Below are 8,141 nucleotides of genomic sequence, written 5' to 3'. Positions count from 1 at the left end.
ATAGCAAGCCATAAAACGGTACAGTGAATGACCACCATCCAGAATTAAAGGAGTAAATAACAACGAGCCATAAAACAGTACTGTGAATGACCACCATCCTGAATTAAAGGGGTAAATAACAACAAGCCATAAAACAGTACTGTGAATGACCACCAACCAGAATTAAAGAGGTTAATAACAGTATTAGGAATGAACACCATCCAGAATTGAAGGGGTAAATAACAAGCCATAAAACAGTACTATGAATTACCACTTTTCAGAATTAAAGGGGTAAACAGTACTGTGAATGCGCACCATCCAGAATTAAAGGGGTAAATAAAAACAAGGCATAAAACAGTATTTTATATGAGCACCAGCCAGAACTAAAAGGGTAAATAACAGCACTATGAATGACCACCAGCCAGAATTAAAGTGGTAAATAACAACAAGCCATAAACCAATACTGTGAATGACCACCAGCCAGAATTAAAGTGGTAAATAACAACAAGCAATAAAACAGTACTGTGAATGACCACTAGCCAGAATTAAAGTGGTAAATAAAAACAAGCCATAAAATAGTATTGTGAATGAGCACCATTCAGAATTAAAGGGGTAAATAACAAGCCATAAAACAGTATTGTGAATGACCACCATGCAGAACTAAAGGAGGTAAATAACAACAAACCAAAAAAAAGTACTGCGAATTGCCAACACTGAGAATTAAAGGTGTAAATAACAACAAGCCATACAAGAGTACTGTGAATGACCACCAGTAAGAATTAAAGGAGTAAATAACAACAAGCCATAAAACAGTACTGTGAAATACCACCAGCCAGAATGAAAGGGGTAAATAAGAACAAGCCATAAAACAGCACTGTGAATGACCACCATCCAGAATTAAAGGGTAAATATAACAGTACTGTGAATGACCACCTTCCAGAATTAAAGGGGTAAATAATGACATACTATAAAATAGTACTGTGAATGTCCACCATCCCAAATTAAAGGGGTAAATAAAAACAAGCCATAAAACAAAACTGTGAATGACCACCATCCAGAATTAAAGGGGTAAATAACATCACACCATAAAATAGTACTCTGAATGGCCGCCATCTAGAATTAAAGGGGTAAATAGTAATGTGAATGACCAGCATACTGAATTAATGTGGAAAATAACAAGCCATAAAACAGCACTGTAAATGACCACCATCCAGAAGTAATGGAGTAAAAAACAACAAGCCATAAAACAGTATTGTGAATTACCACCAGACAGAATTAAACAGGTAAATAACAAGCCATAAAACAGTACTGTGAATAACCAAAATCCAGAAAAAAAGGGGTGAATAACTACAAGCCCTAAAACCGTACTGTGAATGACCACCATCAAGAATTAAAGGGGTAAATAACAGTACTGTGAATGAATACCATCTAGAATTAAAAGGGTAAATAATGACAAGCCATAAAACAGTACTGTGAATGGCCACCAGCCAGAATTAAAGGAGTAAATAAAAACAAGCCATAAAACACACTGTGAAAGACCACAATGCAGAATTAAAGGGGTAAATAACAACAAGTCATAAACAGTAGTGTGAATGACCACCATCCAGAATTAAAGGGGTAAATAACAGTACTGTAAATGACCACCATCCAGAATTAAAGGGGAAATAACAACAAGCCATAAAACAGTACTGTGAATGACCACCATCCAGAATTAAAGGGGTAAATAATAGCAAGCCGTAAAAACAGAAGTGTGAATGACCACCATCAATAATTAAAGGGGTAAATAACAAGCCATAAAACAGTAATGTGGAAGACCATTATTCAGAATTAAAGGGGTAAATAACAGTACTGTGAATGACTACCATCCATAATTAAAGGGGTAAATAATATCAAACCATAAAATAGTACTGTGAATGACCACCATCCAGAATTAGATGGGTAAATTACAAACAGCCATTAAATAGTACCTTTAATGACCACGAACTATAATTAAAGAGGTAAATAATAACAAGCCATAAAACAGTACAGTGAATTATCACCATCCAGAATTAAAGGGGTAAATAACAATGAGCCATAAAACAGAACTGTGAATGACCATCAGCCAGAATTAAAGGGGTAAATAACAAGCCATAAAACTGTACTGTGATAGACCACCATCCAGAATTAAAGGGGTAAATAATAATAAACTTTAAAACAGTACTGTGAATGACCACCATCCAGAATTAAAGGCGTAAATAACAACAAATCATAAAACAGTACTGTGAATGACCACAATCCAGAATTAAAGAGGTAAATAACAACACGCCATAAAACAGTGCTGTGAATGACCACCATCCAGAATTAAAAGTGTAACTAACAACAACCCATACAACAGTACTGTGAATGACCACCATCCAGAATTAAAGTGGTAAATAACAACAAGCCATAAAAAAGTACTGTGAATGACCATTAGCCAGAATTAAAGGTATGAATATATAAAAGGCCACAAAGCAGAACTGTGAATGACCACCATCCAAAATTAAAGGGGTAAATAACAGCAAGCCATAAAACAGTACTGTGAATGACCACCATCCAGATTTAAAGCGGTAAATAACAACAAGCCATAAAACAGTACTCTGAATGACCACCATCCAAAATTAAAAGGGTTAATAACAGTACTGTGAATGACCACCATCCAGAATTAAATGCGTAAATTACAACAAGCCATAAAACAGTACTGTGAATGACCACCATTCAGGATAAAAGGGGTAAATATCAACAAGCCATTAAACACTATTTTGAATGACCACCATCCAGAATTAAAGGGTCAATACCAACAAGCCATAAAATAGTACTGTGAATGACCACCATCCAGAATTAAAGGGTAAATAACAACCCATAGAACAGTATTGTGAATGATGACCATCCAGAATTAAAGTGGTAACAACAAGCCATAAATAGCACTGTGAATGACCACCATCCAGAATTAAAGGGGTAAATAACAGTACTGTGAATTACCTCCATCCAGACTTATAATGGTAAATAACAACAAGCCATAAAACAGTACTGTGAATGAGCACCATCCATAATTAAAGGGTAAATAACAACAACCCATAAAACAGTACTGTGAATGACCACAATCCAGAATTAAATCGGTAAATAACAAGCTATAAAACAGTACTGCGAATGACCACCATCCAGAATTAAATGGTTAAATAACAAGCCATAAAACAGTACTGTGAATGACCACCAGCCAGAATTAAAGGGGTAAATAAGAACAATCCATAAAACAGCACTGTGAATGACCACCATCCAGAATTAAAGGGGTAAATAACAGTACTGTGAATGACCACCATCTAGAATTAAAAGGGTAAATAACAAAAAGCCAAAAAACAGTACTGTGAATGACCACCATTCAGGATAAAAGGGGTAAATACCAACAAGCCATAAAACAGTACTGTGAATGACCACCATCGAAAATTAAGGGGAAAATAACAACAAGCCATAAAATAGTACTGTGAATGACCACCATCCAGAATTAAATGGCTAAATACCAACAAGCCATACAACAGTACTGTGAAAGACCATCAGACAGAATTAAAGGGGTAAAGAACAACAAGCCATAAAACAGTACTGTCAATGACCACCAGACAGAATTAAAGGGGTAAATAAAATCAAGCCGCAAAACAGTACTGTGAAAGACCACCATACAGAATTAAAAGGGTTAATAACAACAAGCCATAAAACAGTACTGTGAATGACCGCCATCCAGAATTAAAGTGGTAAATAACAACAAGCCAAAAACAGTACTGTGAATGACCGCCAGGAAGAATTAAATGGGTAAAAACTACTGTGAATGACTACCATCCAGAATGAAAGGGGTAAAAAGGAGCAAGCCATAAAACAGTACTGTGAATGACCATCAGACAGAATTAAAGGGGTAAAGAACAACAATCCATAAAACAGTACTGTGAATGACCACCAGACAGAATTAAAGGGGTAAATAAAATCAAGCCGTAAAACAGTACTGTGAAAGACCACCATACAGAATTAAAAGGATTAATAACAACAAGTCATAAAACAGTCCTGTGAATGACCACCATCCAGAATTAAACTGGTAAATAACAACAAGCCATAAAACAGTCCTGTGAATGACCACCAGCCAGAATTAAATGGGTAAATAACAAGAAGCCATAAAACAGTACAGTGAATGACCACCAGCCAGAATTATAGACGTAAATAACAAGAAGCAATAAAACAGTACTGTGAATGACCACCAGCCAGAATTAAAGGGGTTAATAACAGTATTAAGAATGAACATCATCCAGAATTAAAGGGGTAAATAACAACATGCCATAAAACAGTACTACGAATGACCACTTTCCAGAATTAAAGGGGTAAATAGTACTGTGAATGAGCACCATCCAGAATTAAAGGGGTAAATAACAACAAGGCATAAAACAGTATTTTGTATGACCACCAGCCAGAACTAAAAGGGTAAATAACAGCACTATGAATGACCACCAGCCAGAATTAAAGTGGTAAATAACAATAAGCCATAAAACAGTACTGTGAATGACCACCAGCAAGAATTAAATGTGTAAATACCAACAAGCCAAAACGTGCTGTGAATGCCCACCATCCAGAATTAAAGGGGAACAAAACAACAAGCCATAAAACAGTACTGTGACTGACCACCATACAGAATTAAATGGGCAAATACTAACAAGCCATAAAACAATACTGGGAATGACCACTAGCCAGAATTAAAGTGGTAAATAAAACCAGCCATAAAACAGTACTGTGAATGACCTCCATCCAGAATTAAAGGGGAAAATAGTACTGCGAAGGACCACCATCCAGAATTAAAGGGGCAAATAACAAGAAACCATAAAAACAGTACTGTGAATGACCACCATCCAGAATTAAAGGAATAAATGACAACAAGCCATAAAAAAGTAGTGTGAATTACCACCAGCCAGAATTAAAGGGATAAATAGTACTGCGAAGGACCACCATCCAGAATTAAAGGGGTAAATAACAACAAGCCATAAAACAGTACTGTGAAGGACCACCATCCAGAATTAAAGGGGGAAATACCAACAAGCCATAAAACAATACTGTGAATGACCACAATCCAGAATTAAAGAGGTAAAAACTACTGTGAATGACCACCATCCAAAATTAAAGGGGTAAATAACCAGCCATAAAACAGTGCTGTGATGGACTACCATCCAGAATTAAAAGTGTAAATAACAACAACCCATAAAACAGTACTGTGAATGACCACCATCCAGAATTAAAGCGGTAAATAACAACAAGCCATAAAAAAGTACTGTGAATGACCATTAGCCAGAATTAAAGGTATGAATACCAAAAAGGCCACAAAACAGAACTATGAATGACCACCATCCAAAATTAAAAGGGTTAATAACAGTACTGTGAATGACTACTATCCAGAATCAAATGGCTAAATAATAACAAGCTAAAAAATAGTACTGTGAATGACCACCAGACAGAATTAAAGGGATACATAACAATAAGCGATAAAACATTACTGTGAATGATCACTATCCAGAATTAAAGTAGTAAATAACAACAAGCCATAAAACACTACTGTGAATGACCACCAGACAGAATTAAAGGGGTTAATAATAACAAGCCATAAAATACTTCTGTGAATGACCACCATCCAGAATTAAACGGGTAAATTACAAAAAGAATTAAATGGGTAAATAAAAACAAGCTGTTAAACAGAAGTGTGAATGACCACCATCAAGAATTAAAGGGGTAAATAACAAGCCATAAAACAGTACTGTGGATGACCACCATCCAGAATTAAAGGGGTAAATAACAGTACTGTGAATGACTACCATCCAGAATTAAAGGGGTAAATTACAAAAAGCCATTAAATAGTACCTTGAATGACCACCATCCAGAATTAAAGAGGTAAATAACAGCAAGCCATAAAACAGTACAGTGAATGACCACCATCCAGAATTAAAGGGTAAATAACAACAAGCCATAAAACAGTCCTGTGAATAACCTCCATCTAGAATTAAAGGGGTAAATAACAACAAGCCATAAAACAGTACTGTGAATGACAACCATCCAGAATTATAGGCGTAAATAACAAGAAGTCATAAAACAGTACTGTGAATGACCACCAACCAGAATTAAAGGGGTCAATAACAGTATTAGCAATGAACACCATCCAGAATTGAAGGGGTAAACAAGCCATAAAACAGTACTACGAATTACCACTTTCCAGAATTAAAGGGGTAAATAGTACTGTGAATGCGCACCATCCAGAATTAAAGGGGTAAATAAAAACAAGGCATAAAACAGTCCCCGGGATTCATGAAGCTTGGCGCAAGGCCGGCGTAAGGTCTGCGCCGGCGGTGCAGTGAATAGCCGGCGCAGTAGCGCCATATGCATATTAATGAGAGTGCACTGCAACCACAGACACGTGCGTAGTGTACGTGAGCGAGCCCAGGTAGGATGCGTCCAGAGGCGTGGCTAAGCCGGCATGTGGTGAGCAACCTAATGTGCTGACTGCCACGGTCCGCCCATAATAGTAATGGCAGCAGCCAGGGCCCGTGCAGAATGAAACGCACGTAGAGTATGCAACATAGTACCCGTCCCAATTAAACGGAGAAGCAAATACAAGCCACGAAGGCTTAAGTGTACCCGTCCAAGGAGCAAAGGATACGCATAAGACCGCATTTGTCACGCAATGCACCGTCAGTGGTTATACTCAGAGTAGGTGTACAGCAGCATGTCAGCGCGCCGCACCGACATAGGAGTAGCGACTAAGGTCACCACCTGTCCCACTTTGGGAGGGGCAGTCCCTCTATGGGCAGGTGTGTCCCGAAAAAACATATTAAAGATGGCAAATGTGCTAAGATTGTAGGACATAATGATATCCTGTATTTAATGTAATGGTAGCATGAATTGGTTATTTCTGTAACTGAAATACCTAAATGTCACAAGAAACAGAATAAGCAACCAAACTGCCACAACAATAAGCTTTTATTTAGGCAAACAAGTGAAGTTCTATGCTATATAGTGACCGTGTGTATGTGTCGGCCTGTAAAGTCACATGTGAGTCCCGGAAATATCCCACCTTGGCAACTGGAAAGGTGGCAACCCCAGTAGTGACATGGGCATGGTCACCAGGGTTACCAGCTGTCCCAATGTGCCATGGACAGTCCCTGATTGTACAGGTGTGTCCCTGCAAAATTGGAAAAATGGAAAAGACGTGAGATCCCCTGGCAAAATATTCCCGCAATATACATGTAATAGTAGCATAAAACATATAATTTGTATATGAAACACATACATGGCATAAGAAACTGAATAAGGAACCCAAATGCTAACAGAATAAGCGTATAGTATGGCAAACAAGTGAAGTTCTGTCAACTGCACTTGCCGTGGGTATGTGCTGTCCTGCAAAATCCGAAGTTTCCACAAAACATGTCCCACTATGGGCATTGGAAAAGGTGCCAACCATAATGGTCACAAGCAGTAGTGAGAGTACATAGCCGGGTAGCTGTGTTGACATAACAACAGGAAGGAATCAAGATACCTTAAACACAGGCAAACATGTGCATAGCAACATATCCCACACCCAGCAACGTCTCTGTCGCATACACTGGATGGTATGTTGAAGTGTAATATCCAGAAGCAAGAACCCATGCATTCAGATGTAATATACAATAGCCTCATTGTAGCATGTCAGTCCCACCCATGTACACCTGTGCACCCAAACCTGCTAGCATCCGTGTGCAGCTATACACCCACACACAATGTGCATACCTGAAATGTGGTAAGATGTTTGTGTTAGGCAATGCCACGTGGGCAAATCATTGCCCACATGTCACCAACCCACCTCAGGTACAGATATGGAAATGGCTGCATGTGAATGTGTCTGCAGAATGTGTACATCCCGCATGTGGTATGTACCCGTCAAAACCATATATGTTTGCATACGACACGGTGCACATAACTGTACACATGTGGACAAGTCGGGTTGTTGAACCATCGCGATCGATGATTAGCTATGCAGAGAAGTCGATCACATATAGCGGAACACATGCTGCCCACTAAAACCCCAAAAAAAACCCAAAGGGGAACGTCCCCTAAACCAAGGGGGTGCTACAAGGGGCAAAAAAGAAAAAAAA

This window comes from Protopterus annectens, chromosome 4.part0 (genome assembly GCF_019279795.1).
Source record: "Protopterus annectens isolate FY-2018-M chromosome 4.part0, PAN1.0, whole genome shotgun sequence".
In the NCBI taxonomy this organism is placed as follows: Eukaryota; Metazoa; Chordata; order Ceratodontiformes; family Protopteridae; genus Protopterus; species Protopterus annectens.
The sequence above is the reverse complement of the archived record's forward strand: the minus strand, read 5'-3'. Positions refer to the sequence as shown.